Here is a 15515-nt window from a genome sequence, read left to right on the forward strand (position 1 = left end):
CTATTTACCAAAACATCCTCTGGCTTTGTTTGGCTGTTTTTGTAAAAACTAGGCCACCGGTTCTGGTGCACCAGATTGAACTGGTTAAGAGACAGAGGACAAATTAGTATGTACTTGTTTATGGATTGCAGCAGGTGTGAAGTATAAATGAATGGAGCGTGCTTGTTGGTGTTCTTCCAGGTGATGATCAGGTCACAGAGCCGCTGGGTGAAGTCTTTCCTGCAGACTGCCTCTAGCCAGTCTGTTAATGCAACTCATTATGCAAACAACACACACACTGCTGTAAGATCATTACTGCATTTACTTTTCCCCTGTTTTGTTTTCACAACTAGTGCAAAGCATATATTTATATTAAAATCAAAACATCCAGGTATGTAGAACTGTTGTTGATGATAACCAATTGATGTACAGAACTACTAAGACTGCAACAGCAAGCAATTCATTATGAATATACATTTTACACATCTGTACAGATCATTTATCAATATTATTTAATCTCTATATAGTGCGCAAGATTTGCGTTTTTTGAATAACATAATATATATGACTTCTGATAAACTGAATGATTAAATGGAAAAAAATGTTTATTTAATGTATTTAATGAGTTGTAAGTTCCTAATAATTTCCTCAAAGTTTCGTGGAAACAAGCTATGTAAATTGGTAATAATTACAAGGAAAATAGAGACAGTGTCCAATTAGTCAACTTCCAATTATTTAATTCCAACCACAGTAATTGCTAGTATAACCAAAAAAGTCTTCTAATTAGTGCACAGCAGGTCAGCTGCTGAAAAATGTGAAATTTGTATACAGGTGTGCATGCAATGCAACACAAATGAAGAATAAAGTTTACAATAATAAATAAAGAATGAATATTAACTTGTGTGGAGTTAATCTTTCAAAGAAAACCCTATTTTTCCAATAATTAGTACCAAATTACATAGTTCTTTCCAGGAAACTCTGTAGGAAATTATTATGAAATTTCTGATCTTTATGTGCTACAATATTGTGTAAATAGCATCACTTACTGGCAAAACATATACGATTGTATGCTGTCATTAGTATAGTTTGTGCTGAAAACTAGACTCATAAATCTGCAAACAGTGACACATGTGGTCATTATAATGACACAGCAATTACCGCTGTGTGACAAAGGAATGTGGGCAAAAAGCATCTGAGGTATTTGAAGTGTTTTAAAAGTTTCTAGCTGCACACACAGATGAGGCAGTCCATGATATACCACGAAATGTTATCTATTGTCATCGTCCCTTTATTACAGAGTCCGGTTCTTGATGTGAGTGCTGGCCCTCCTTTCTCATTGTGCGCTGTCCCTGCAGAGATTAGGGGCCTGGGCTGCTGAATGGAGGCGAGAGGCACATCTTTTTTCCTCTGGATGCTTTCACTCATCATGAATGAGTGTAATTCTGGGAAATGTGCCCCATGAACAGCAGAGGAAACCCCTAAATCCAGCAGAGCTCTTGAGGGGATCTGTCTTTGACAAACATCTTCCCCCAAGAGGGGAGCGGAGCCCACGGATCAGTGAGTGCCTCTAATAAAAAGGGTGAAGGTGTGATCTTATCCACCTGCATCATGAAGCTTCTGGCACCTTCTGTCTGTTTCTTGATTTCAATCTGAAAGGAAAGGTCAATGAGAAATGATGCTGCAGGTAATTTATCTGCTTATGCACTTTTCTATATGATATATTGTTCTACATTAATATACACTGTACACAAAATGGTGAAAGAGGATATTCACAGCCGTGTCAAGCTGTAATATTCCCTTGTAGCACCAGAACAGAGGAGAATAATGAAGTGTTTACAGGTCTAGCACATTCCCGTCTCAAAAGGTAAAACATCAGAAAGCTGCTGAATGAGTGCCACTTGACAGATGCTGTCAATTCTAGTGGGGGTTATACTGCCGATGGTTAGCAGAGGGGCGGGAGGTTCAGGATGGGAACAGACAGCTGAGTGGACCCGATGCTCTCCAGAGCTTGAACAGCTGAGACCACAAGGGCCCTGTGCAGGCAGCAGAGAGCTGGGACTTGGCTTTTTGATGAGGAAAGCCTGTTGAGGAAAGGAGATGAAGTCTGTCTGCACACTTAGAGCTGCACCTTAAGCTGAGCGGAAACCATTACCCAAATCTCCGCAGAGTTGACAAAAAGCTGAGAGCAGAAAAACTGGCTTACAGGCACTTAGCTAATAGACAGCTGTGCTCAAAATAGAAGAGAAACGACAGGAGGCTCTGTACTGTATCTAGAACAAACAATATACAACTGTTGCACATTATCACAATCAAGCGGTTCAGCAGCTATTTCACCCGTAACGCTCAACAACGGTTTTGCAGTTGCACAACAGATATCATAGCAGTTGCATGGTAAGATTAGACAGACCGCGGCTGTGCAGTACCTGACTGTGCATTTCGGTTCAACAGTCTAACATATATTCAATTCAGGAAAACTGTTCACCGTGAGGACCTCCTGCTCTCGGAGACAAAAAAAAAACTTTCTGACTGATTTCCAGAGTCAGGAATGCTAAAAGCTCTAAGACATACTTCATGGTTGGGCATCAAAGGATCTTGAACTCGAATGCTCAAGCTTTCATCTCCACTCTGCTGGTTAAGTAAGCCTTGAGTGAATGATGGGAACACTTCACACAGGGTAAAAAAGAAAAGAGCTTGATGTAAAGCAGCTCAATTTTTTATGAATTTAGTATGAGAAAAACACGGAACGACTTCAGCTGAAGCAAAAATGTTTTCACTTTGAAGCTCTCCCTTGATAGCCATATTAACGCCCATGGATGTTTCACCTACAAACACAAACTACCCTCTCTGGGTCATCACAGGTAGCATGGGATGTAAGTGATCTGAGGAGGGCCTCCCAGCACACCAGACCACCTCCACACAATAACTCACCGAGGGTCAAGCCGAGCGTTCAATGATGTGCTCAGTTACTCTCCCAACGCAGAACATGACCTCTGTCAGCCAGGATCGCTCCACTGGGCCCACTGTCCTTCCTCCTGATAGCAATCTGAGCAACGACATCTGTTTTTAGGCTGTATTTACTAAACTCGGACAGGAGCAGATTCTGAGAATCCCAGGAGGCTCCTTGTTGGGTCTAAAGGGCATTTCAGCATCCATAATCCATAAAACAAGGCATGTTAGACATAAATGAGAGTCTTAAGGGTCTTTAAATGAGGTTGTCATATGGTGTGTGGTGTGTAGTTAAAGTCAACAACATATTAGGGACGCTGTCTCCTTTTACAACACTGTCTCATCTTCCAACATACACTGAAGAAAAACATAATCAAGGCAGCATTATGTTTATGCCAACATGTTGTACGATAATGCGAAATAGTTGCAAGTGAACATATTTAGTAGAAGTTTATCAATTCTGACATCAATCCTGGTTACATTTCTTTTTATTTAAAGAAAAAATGCCTTCTTTACCTAATTACCAACATAGCTACGTGTGTCTCTTCTCAAGGTGCTTCATTTACCAAACCTGTCTACACGAGAAGCTTTCCATTCTTGCACATTTTACAGTGATAACTGGGAAGATCCATCCATCCATCCATCCATTTTCTACCGCTTGGTCCCCGTTAGGGGGTCGCGGGTGACTGGAGCCTATCCCAGTGACTTCGGGCCTTAGGCAGGGCACACCCTGGACAGTGGCCAACTCGTCGCAGGGCGAACACAGACACAGACAAGGACAGACAACCATTCACTCACACATTCATTCAATACGGGCAATTTAGAGTTATCAATTAACCTACACATGCATGTCTTTGGACGGTGGGAGGAAGCCAGAGAACCCGGAGAGAACCCACGGTAACACGGGGAGGACATGCAGACTCCACCCAGAGAGATTGTGTGATGTTGGTCCGGTCCGGGAATCGAACCCACGATCTCCTTATTGGGAGGCAGGAGCTGTAGCCGCTCTGCCACCGTGCACCCAACTGGGAAGATTTACCATCAAAATTCTTAGCAATTTTTGAAACAATGGGTCCTTGATTTTAGACAAAAATAGACAAAACCAGGCTTATCATTTCTAGCCAATGGCAGCTGAAATGACTACTACTACACACTAGTTGTGCAAATAGTGACTGGGGCTTTTTGTAACCTGAAACACCAAAAACTAAAGTAGTTGGTTAATAATATGTTTCTTGGCTTTGAAGGTAATGTTGGGTCACTACTGCAGGTAGTAAGTTTGTTAGCCGGACGAACGATTACAGGCAGACAATCACACTGTTTAATCCATTGCTCACACTTTTGCTCTTGTCTTCTTGGAAAGAGAGCTATAGCTGTTTGGAGGAGGTTAGCGAATGGTTAAATGGTCTAATTATTGTGGTTATCTGATTAGATGATTACCCAGCATCTTTATGTATGGACCTGTTGTGATGCTTGTCCATACACCTGATGGAGGTCTTGTGGACCGAAATGTCATAAATAAATGTATCGAGCAGTAAGTCAGACAGTGTATGGGAGTATTTTGATTTTCATTGAAGATCAATCGTGGTAAAAGCCTTTACCCTCTAATGTTTTTCATTATTAAATCTAAACTTATCATAAAAAAGGTGGAAGGTGATGTTAAGGAGTAAAAACAGTCCAAAACATAACATGACTTGTCTTGCCTTTGAGCCATTTACTGGATGAACAAGTCACGTTTTAATCATTTTTGCTATCAGGAGCAACTCATATTATATTCAGTATATCATGACGTCAGTCTTTGTTGCAAAACAAAACAAGTATTATCTGTATGTGGGTCAGGAAGGCAAATGAGGACACTAGTGAAAATATTCCATTAACATCACTGACTTTTATCAGCAAAATGCAATCAGAAAATTAAAAATACCATAATAAAATTAAATTCTCATGATTTGACATAATAAAGGCTTGTACTGTTTGCAAAGAGAAATAAAGCAACAGTATTTGTGCTTTGTAACAGACAATCTTAGCACTTGACAATGCTTTTCAAGGATGAAGAGGCTGCCAAGAAGGACCATCTGGACACTGGACATTTCAGCACTCAGAGGTGAGGGATCGTTTTTGGGGGATGCATACTAAGGAGAGACGGGGTGATGCAAGATATTATTGTTGGTGAAAACAGACAAGTGAGTTGGGCGTCAGCTTTGTACCATCCGTCTGAGTCCTTGTTGTTTGTTTGCTGTTTCAGCAGTAGAGGATGTTAACATTGTATTTAGTGAAAACAGTCTCCGGTCCATCTGAGCTGAATGTCTTTGGACTGTGAGACGAAATGAGATCAAACCTGGACAGAAAACCTAGGAACAGTGGCAGCTGGCCATTAGAGGGCGCTAGGGCGGCGCCCTCCCTGAGCCCTTGAGCCACAAAAAAACCCATTACTACTACTACCAATAATAATAAATTAAACAAATTGTCAATATTTGTGTGTTTGAAATATGAAGTGCTCCCAGTAATATGTGTAAAATAGAAAATTATCTGCGCAACATATGTGTTTCCTACACGCCCCCTCCGCCTGTTTGCGTGTCTCAGCAGCTCTGGGGCGATGGAGAAATCGCCCACAGGAGGCGGGTCTGTGTAGCAGACATGAACGAATGGCATAAAATTTAGCCAACCAGCGTCCTCAAATCTAATCCGAGAAGGATGATTATTTTATCGCCTAGATCAGCGTTGCCAGATGTACGATAATTATCATATTTGTACGATAATTTCACCAATTTCGACCCACTGTCCTTCCTCCTGATAGCAATCTGAGCAACGACATCTGTTTTTAGGCTGTATTTACTAAACTCGGACAGGAGCAGATTCTGAGAATCCCAGGAGGCTCCTTGTTGGGTCTAAAGGGCATTTCAGCATCCATAATCCATAAAACAAGGCATGTTAGACATAAATGAGTGTCTTAAGGGTCTTTAAATGAGGTTGTCATATGGTGTGTGGTGTGTAGTTAAAGTCAACAACATATTAGGGACGCTGTCCTTTTACAACACTGTCTCATCTTCCAACATACACTGAAGAAAAACATAATCAAGGCAGCATTATGTTCATGCCAACGTGTTGTACGATAATGCGAAATAGTTGCAAGTGAACATATTTAGTAGAAGTTTATCAATTCTGACATCAATCCTGGTTACATTTCCCTTTTTTTTTTTTTAAAGGCAGGTCTGTGTAGCAGACATGAATGTATGGCATAAAATTTAGCCAATCAGCGTCGTCAAATCTATTCTGAGAAGGGTGATTATTTTATCGCCTAGATCAGCGTTGCCAGATGTACGATAATTATCATATTTGTACGATAATTTCACCCTCTGTACGATGTATGATCAATACTGCCAAAAGTGCCATAATGTACAATATTCTGACCATTTTGTGATGCTTACAATTACTAGTTTATTTTAGTCTACTCTCATTTAAATTCGTTTCCCAACATAATTATAGCAATATATGGATCCTACGTCTGTATTTCCGGTGTTTACGCATCTCTTCTCACGTGTCCGACTGATGAACTTATGGATACATCCCCTTCCGCACATCAAGAACAAAAAAAAAAGTAGATGTGGGTAGATATGCGTGTCAAAAAGCTGTTTAAAGTGTTTTGTAAAATTACACATTTTCGTTCTCCTGGTTATGACTCGCATACATCATTTCCAGAAAAACAGGATAATTTTAAGCCTGTGGCACGATACTTTTCCTATCTGGCAACGCTGGTCCAGATCAACCTAACCTCACAACCAGACAGCAGGTTTGCCAGAAAGGGAAGCAGTGTGTGCGAGGCTTCTCTCGTTGCTGGTGCACCAGAAAGGCCTGGCTAGCTGGATGCAGTCATGCTAATGCCTTATTTTTCTTTCTGTGCTTGCTTTATAAAACAATGGGGACAGATCCAGCAATGACAGTTACGGGAGTGAGGGATATGAAGCACCTATCTGAGAAAGTAAGAAAACATGAGAACACCAGGACACACATGGATAATTAGCTAATGTAAAAAGCTAACGTTAGCCACATTAGGCAGAGCTAACGTCGCTACGCAGCTGGACAACGGCCACAGGATCGCAGTGAGTAAACACCGTGAGGAGGTGGATAAAAATTTTATCTAAAATAATCATTTTGTGTGATGTGCGGAGTTGACATTTTAAAACAAATCTCTAATTATTCTATGTGTTAGAGGTTAATTGATATTTAATGATTGTTTATGTTATTATTTTGGGTATTTCCTTCTGTTAAGGAACCCACAATTTATTTTTGAGTATAATTCAATTGAATTCACTTGTGAGAGAGTTTTGAAGCAGATGTTTGCTGGAGTTTACCATCGCTACACCTCAAAGCACTTGACTCCCATGCTTCTGTCCATTCAAGTGCCTGAACTTAACACCACTAATTGCACTTCATGTTTACTTCTGATCTTTACCTCCCTGTTGGTTTCCCCAACAAAACAAGGTCCATAGGGGCATCTCAAGAAATAAACATTTTCTGTTACATGTTTTAGATTATACTGAAGCCGACTGTGTGGGTGACCAAAATAAGATGTCCTGATGTGTTTGTCAAGGCGTTACTTACTGCTTTATTTTATGTTTGAATAAAATGATTGTAATATTTAACTGCAAAGTAGTAATTCCTTTTTGATACATTCACGTTTTTGCATTAAATCATAGTGGGATGTTTGCTGAAATTGATTGGCTGCGGCACAGGCCTACCTAGAAAATTTTCCACCAGCCGCCACTGCCTAGGAATTGAACCTGGGACCTTCCTGCTAATGACCCCGGCGGGAACACCAAAGAATAATAAATCAAGTACTTCAGAAAGGTGAGGAGACATGAATCCCATAGGGTAACAAATGATTCATCAAAGTCCTGTCATCCCTGCGTGACGTGGCCATGGAGAGTCGGCAATGCGTGAACAAAGCCGTTTCTCGGACCGTGCCGTAAGATAATGTGCGGGGGGTAATCAGGCTGTCAGACAGAGGTGAAAAACTCTGATGTGGCAACACCGTCTGTTAGAGTAAAGGAAGCGTGTTGTTTTCAAAACAGGAACACAGGTGTTACTCATGGGTGCATGCATGTTCAAATGATACTCACAACAGTTTGGTTTGGAGAACGTCTCACCTTCAGGACAACGGTCTAGGTAAACATTTGTTTCAGGTAAACATTGGTGTTCTTTGACTATAAAAACACATTGAAGTAGCAGTTAGAGCATATTAAGCTTCTGTAATGTGATGTATTGAAAAGTGAAACAGAATATGTGAGCAGGGTGGGCCTACATGGAAAAAGGATTTGATCAAATCATTCAGGGATTTGATTTGATCGCTTGTAAGTGGGAGTGAAATCCAATCACACTCCTCTGACTCCTGATATTACACCACATGCTTCTACGACCCACAAGTTTACGTGGTCAAGTGCAGTTTTATATGATTGGAGGGATTACCTGGTCCCAAGTCAAATTTGATTGAATCAAAATGGTCGGTATAAAGCACCCTTTATAATGGGTTTACTGTATAAGTTATAATTATTTGCTTTATTAATGGTTAGTAAAGTATCTATTAATGCTTTATAGATCAGTTATAAGCCATTAATAGGAACAAATTCTGGTCTGCCAGGTAGTGCTAAATTTGGCTGGTGTTGATTCTTTCTTGGTAATAATGCAGTTATAAATGCTAGTAATCTATTAATAAATGTTTAATACCATGTTCATAAATGGGTTTTTGGTCCAGATCCTCTGCAGCCCTTTTCCAGAAGGTCAGATAGTCCAATTAGTCAAAGGGATTTTTCACAACCTGACAACCCAAATGAGCTCTTATTAATAACTTAGAATGAATCTATAAAGCATTAGTAAATTATGTACTAACTCTTAATAAGGCAATTAGTTACAACTTGCATTCTTTATATAGGCTCCCCTATAAGAAAGTGGTACCAATTTATCTATACGACCCAAAGTGCAGAATGTGTCATCAAAATACTATAATGAAAGATAAAAAGGAGGTTATTTGATATATAACTAGCTTTTTTGACATATATTCAGAACATACTACAGAGTGTAGTAACAATGCCACCTTGAAAAGGCACAAACAAAAAGAGGACAGCAGCTAAATGGATTGGAAAAAGGACGAGTGAATGAAGAGCATTTATTTTCAGCAGGATGTGACAGGGTGTCCAGAATTAAATGCAAATATTTACCTCCAGCTCTGTACTTCCATTAAAAACTGGGGTCGCTCTCCTCTGCAGGGATGTGCAGGTCAAGGAGACTGAGAGAGCAGACACACTAAGCTGATGCTGATGTCTTTGAGGCCGGCGGGTGGCTCGCAGATCTGGGCAGTGGTGAGGGGAGATCTGTCTGACTTTATTGTGAATAAAACATGCCATGGCATGTTGGTAGCGAGGATCGAGGAGGCCCTTTGCATTATTCATATGGAGGAGCAGGCGAGGGTGAGTGCTTGGTGGTTTTTGGGGGTTGCTATAAAAGAGGAAAAGGAGGAAGAAAAGGGGGGTGATACGCTCTGCAGGGGCATGTGAAGGTGTTAGGGTGTTGCCAGGCTGTAAAGACCAGAGATGGTCGTCCACCCAGCAACTGGGCTCAGTCAGTCAGCATCACCTTGAGGGCGCTCTCACACACTGACAATGATCTCCTTCCTCAAGACTGCAGGCTGAAATGTGAAAAGCAAATTTATGGTTTTGACACATTAGAAGAGAAGAAGACCAACCTGTGCAAAATGTGTGCAAAAAAACTTCAGCATCATCAGAAGCTTTGATTATGTGCAGCAAATCGATACCCGTATCATATTAGAAATCTTTTTACTGGCTGCTCAGAGAGTGATGAGGATGGGATGTGGGAGTCTGTAGCAGCGGTGGTGATATCCTCGGCCCGACTAACCCCAGAGACGGGGTTCTCCCATAAGAGCTGAATAAGTGTTTTCCCTCTGCAGAGCAGAGCGGAGGAAATGTGCTCCAGTCAGCAGCTCTTCTTCCAGTCAGGGAGAGGCCGACAGACAGAGCTGTGAGCCAAAGCTGATGCTACTGCACCACCTGCAGGCTCACAACCAAATCAAGTGCGTGTGTGTGTGTGTTACGCAGTGGGTGTAAATAAGTCAAAATGCTCTTGACGTTGAGAAGTTTTCTGCCAAGTGCATGATTGTTGTATCAGTCAAAATGATACTATGCCAAAGAGAAACTAAAAGGAACAGATGCACAACATTGATTCTTTCTTTTCTGCATTTAATTTAATTTGTCAAAAAACTGACTGTTCTGGCCAGAAAACCCCTAAAAAACCTGCATTGGAAAGAAGTGCATTAACAATAATTAATAACCCCACGTGCAAAGAGCTGCTCACCTAAAAGTCTTATTTAAGCTAGACATCTTTTACAGCACCCTTTCTAGTAATGTAAGATAATCCTGAAGCATGGCTTGAAGGCTGGAGGTGGAGAGGAACAGTGTAACTGGTGCCAAGAGGGCTTGATTACAGTAATGTGAACGTTCAATAGCAGCTGGTGCTTATCGGCTCTGGCTAAAGTCAGCAGCAGCACTGCACCGGCTGACACACCCCTCCCTCCTCTCACACACACACACACACACACAGGTTTCTAATTCAATATAAATACACTCCATCAACCTTTGGGGGGAAACATTGTAGAGACAAAAACCACTGCTGTTTTTACACAAGTCTAAACAGATTCAAGTGATTCATAATGTATGATTCTGAAGATATAATCAGTGACATTTAGTTAGTTTAGTCAGTCATAAACACACTTTTTGATTGACAGGTTATCTGCACTGCATAAATACCACTACAATGAACAATCAACTACAGAGAGGACGAGGTAAAGATGTTTTCTATTTCGGTTGAGATCACAAAAGCGAAAACAGTTTGTTTTATGATCTCAACATAAATAATTATTCTGTGATCTTGATGCGAAAAGCTGTCGAAACTGTATTTTTGTGAACATCGAAGATTTATTTTGTTGTCAACTCAACATTTCCATTCATGTGAATGTCAGAAAACAAATGAGGAACAATTACACACATTACAACAAATAAACCTGTTATCTTAAATGCAGAATATCATAGCGAAGCACAGTGCACATGTGCTCTTAAAGGAATAATTAGACATTTTGGGAAATACGCTTATCCACGTTCCTGCCATAGAGATACAGCAGAAAATTGATACCACTCTCATATCTGTACACTAAGTATGGAACTGGAGCCAGGAGACGATTAGCTTAGCTTAGCATAAAGACTGGAAACCTTACACATTGGTTATGAGATATAACATCAATTAGTGAGCTTTAGAGGTGATAGTAGGGTGATTTTTTTACCTTTGGACAGAGCCAGGCTAGCTGGTTTCCCCTGTTCCCAGTCTATGCTAAGCTAAGCTAATCAGCTGCTGGCTCTTGCTTCTTAAGGCTTCATTCAGATCAAATCAGGCGTTACTGCGATTAGTGCAGGGTTGTGTGGCGGTGTCTGGAGGTGTGGCCGTGTTTATTTGTGTTTTACGTAATTGCTGTGTAACAATCTTTCTTGCTACGACCGCTCCCCCTCTTCGTTCTCTAGCTCGTTCGACCACGGCTGCTCTCTCTCAATTCAGTTCAATTCAATATGCTTTAATGGCGTGACATTTGACATGTGTTGCCAAAGTATAGTTCTCAGCCCAGTCTCTCTTCCATCTTCACAGTTGCTCGGTAAACAGCGTAATGCTACAGTGCCACATCGTAAACAAGGTTATTCTTCCCGTGGGCGTCTTCTGGTTTGATCGCAGGCTTACGTGATTGGCCATCGCAGCGTGACGTCGGGTTGCATTTCTCCAAAAGTTGATTCTGATTCAACTTTTCGCTGCAGGACCGCTGCATTTTTTGTCAGCATCCCCTGCGGTGCCCACTGCCGCAGCCTAAACCCACCAGGCACATTCAAATGAATTGGAGGACTGGCTTTTTCATTGCAACACCCGATATGGTGTGAATACAGCCTAAGTGTTACAAGGGTCTCAAACATTTCCACACTGTCGTACCCAAGACTTCCTGTTACCAATAATAAAAACTGAAATTATTTCACCATTTCGCCTGAACAGGACCAACCACTGAAACCCAATAACTTGGTGAGACCACACCAGCAGATTTCACACACAGCCAGGCCTCTCATTTGAATGTTGCGCCGTTCTGTCGGATATTACTCAGTGACAGGATGGCTGGAGACAAACCTTGATTGTGGAGACTGTAACCACAGTTGCACAGTCATCAGGACTCAGAGCCATGATTTATGGTCCTTCAGAAAGACAGAAAACGGTCGACTCCCTTCAGGACCTCCGTCTGAGGAAATTGCAATAGGCAGGGTGTATCAAAACTGCAAGTGGAAGTGAATGTGGCTATGACAGTTTTGTATACATGGACAAAAAAATCTTGATATGCGAGCCAGGTATTAGTCTGAATCAAGCTTTGAGGTTATTCTTAGTTTTGAATCAGAACACTTTTGTTGTGACTGACCTGTCAAAGTTGGAAAACATCTGTCAAAATCTGGGTTGCCAGGTTGTGAATCTATTTGTCTGGTGTTTACCTGCCATAACGTGGTTTATCCTTTTCATCCTCTAAATCATTGATACATTGCCAGTAAATTGATTTTGATCCAGATGTCTTCCTGATGAATTACATGAACAAAAGAGTTGGTTTACTGATTTAAAAAGCATTAATAAAGGAGTTATTAATAATAATCAACATCAGTTACAATTTAAACCCTTTTTATATTATTAGAATGTGGTACCAATATTTCTTTTGAGCATGACATGTTGTCAAATATTTATTTTGATTTAAACTTACAGCAGAGCAGAGGTTTGTTTAAGTATACAAAGAAAGTAATATTCACAATTGACTTTAGAAGAGCAAAAGTTGATGTCATCTCTGGCTTAAATCTATGTGGCGTCCCACAGCATCTTGACAAGCTGTTGTTTGCATGTGTGAATTGCTGGTGTTGTGACCTGCAGAGGGAGGTCAGCGAGGTTCAACATGTACAACGTCTTTTCTACTGTCAACAAGGAAATGACAACTACTGAAGGTGCTACTCACACTCACAGCATCTTCTGACAAAGGTGTGAAGCATGGACGTGTGTATAAGATATGAACAATCCACACAGTATGATCATCACACATATGCACACAATACTAGTTATTGCAACTGTCCCCATACTCTTGATACTCAAGTTGGTGATAAATCGAATACATAAATTCAAACACCTGAAAAACAAAAAACACCAAAGAAGTCACTCTATTTTCTTTTTGTGCCACTAATAAGACTGAACATCCTTTCAGAAATGAATACTGATTATTAAACTAAGAGTCCACTGATGTTTAGCAGGTATAATGTTTACTATGTTCACCATCTTAGGTTAGCGTGTTAGCATGCTAACATTTGATAATTAGCACTAAACACAAAGTACAACTGAGGCTGATGGTAATTTCATTCGTTTTGTAGGAATTTGATCAGAAACAAAAGTGCTTTTTTTACCTGATGATGGCGTTAAAAGCCAGAGGATCACCAAAGTGATTATAATTCATCCTGAGGGGGACATGAATGTCTTTTTTTGTTACAATCCATCCAGTGGCTGTCGTCTATTCCACTGGAAAAGTGAAGATTGTGACCTGCTGGTGGCGCTAGAGGACAGGTCAGGTCAACACCAAAGTCTGTAGGATCCATCATCTGGGTACCATGAATGTCTGCACCAACGTTCATGGCAATCCAGCCAAAATTTGTTGAGATATTTCAGCCTGGACCAAAGTGGTGGACCAACCAACTGACAGATAGACTGACTTTGCCAACACTAGAGCCACAACGCTAAATAACATCAGCTAATTATCAGCTACTAAATGGACCTTGAGGTGAGTTTGTGAACTGCTGGTCGAGAACTTTGAATCTCAATTTTAAGAATCTCAACATGTACTAAAAAGGGCTTACAGTGCTTGGAAAAATGGTTATTTAAACATCTACATTTTCATGACAACCAGGCAACTCCAGCTACTAAAGAAGGTTGTGTGATACGATTGAAAGCTCCAGAACAGCTACTAATGGACCTTCAGGTAAGACAGTTGTGTCATCTGCTGTTTCCAACATCAAGAATGAACTTTGAAACTCAAAATGGTCAGGTTACTTAAAGAAAAGTGTTTTAGAGCTGCAACGATAATGACTATTTTCATTATTGATCAATCTGCCAAATATTTTCTTAAAATTCTTCTAATATGATTCATCGTTCTGTCTATAAAATGTTAGAGAAAAAGTAAAAAATGTCAATTAGAATTTCCCCCATATTTAAACATTATATCACATTTTCAAATTGTTTGTTTTGTCCAATAGTACAAAACCAAAAATGTGTTTGGTTTGGTATTATATAAGATATAGAAAAGTGTTCACCATTGAGAAGCTGGAAATAGGCAATATTGGTAATTTTTCTTGAAGAAGACTCAAATAATTAATCGATTATCAAAATAGTTCCACCTTAATTTCCTGTGGATCGACTAATCAATTAATCGACTAATTGCTTTAGCCCTAAAATGTTTTTATCAAACAACCTTAATCCGAATATTCACACTTTCAGCAGTAATTTGCACAAAGAAAAGTGTTGTTTTGTTTTATCTTAATCCAAAAAAAAACTGTGTAGCTTTAAAACTGAATGTTCCTCTATGTGGCTTGTGATCGTTGTAGGATTGTGAAAGATCACTTTGTACAGACTGGCCTCAGATGTGTCCAAATCACAATATAGAAAGACTGTTTTTCAACGTGAAGGACATTTATGTTCACTAAAACAAAAAGGACATATTTCTTGGTGTAAAACGTCCACTGTCTTTGACAGTATTTTAGAGGAACTTGGCCTGTGCCCTCTCACTCATGTGTAGCAATACTTTCTCTGACTCTTAGTTCCTGATAAAGCACTGATGCTTTGCCCAAGCAACTAGTCCTATCTGTCCTAACGGACAGAGATTACAGCACTCTTGGTTCAGTTTTGCTGGCATGAAACGTGATCCTCAACAAGCCGTTAATGTTTTGACACGACTGATTAACTAAGACTCCCCCGATTAAAGCAACGTACAGAAGGAAGTGGGATTTTTGGGGGGTGCTTTGCATCTGTGACAGTGTGTTTGTGTGTGGAGGGGTGGTTGAGAGGGCGGCAGGGGTGGTCTCAGAGGATAGCCGTTGTCTTTCTCAGAAAAGTGAACTTGTCTCACCCAAGAGACAGATGAGCAATGTGTTAGGGCCTTGTGGTTTATGGACAGAACACAGTTCTCAGGCTGCTGGGGTTTTCACTGGAATAAAAGAAGAAACTCTTTACTCAGAAATAACTGACAGTTGTGCCAGTTCACTGTGGCACACATTGTAATAGTCCAAATGTCAAACTGTCAAGCAACATGTGAGATCAGTCAAACGCAACATGTATTTAGAAAAGGCCTCATTTTATAAGAGGAGGCAGATTTGTCCTCCAAAAACACAAAATGTCTCAAATCATTTTTCATAAGGCAACACTTCCTTTCACCTCTTCATATACTTTCACTCTTTTGCATCGCACCTTCAGTCCTCATAAAATAT

The 15515-nt window shown here is 40.4% G+C and overlaps 1 long non-coding RNA gene across 1 annotated transcript; it reads right to left on the reverse strand.

The window, feature by feature from the left end:
* Positions 1 to 329: 329 nt before the first annotated feature.
* On the reverse strand, positions 330 to 9342 carry LOC122866774. Its single transcript, XR_006375808.1, has 3 exons — positions 9138 to 9342; positions 8043 to 8126; positions 330 to 1628 (listed from the first exon to the last, which is right to left on the reverse strand). It is a non-coding gene; the product is annotated as an uncharacterized LOC122866774 (long non-coding RNA).
* Between the last annotated feature and the right edge of the window lie 6173 nt (positions 9343 to 15515).

The sequence above is a fragment of the Siniperca chuatsi genome, linkage group LG19, assembly GCF_020085105.1.
Source record: "Siniperca chuatsi isolate FFG_IHB_CAS linkage group LG19, ASM2008510v1, whole genome shotgun sequence".
Classification (NCBI taxonomy): Eukaryota; Metazoa; Chordata; class Actinopteri; order Centrarchiformes; family Sinipercidae; genus Siniperca; species Siniperca chuatsi.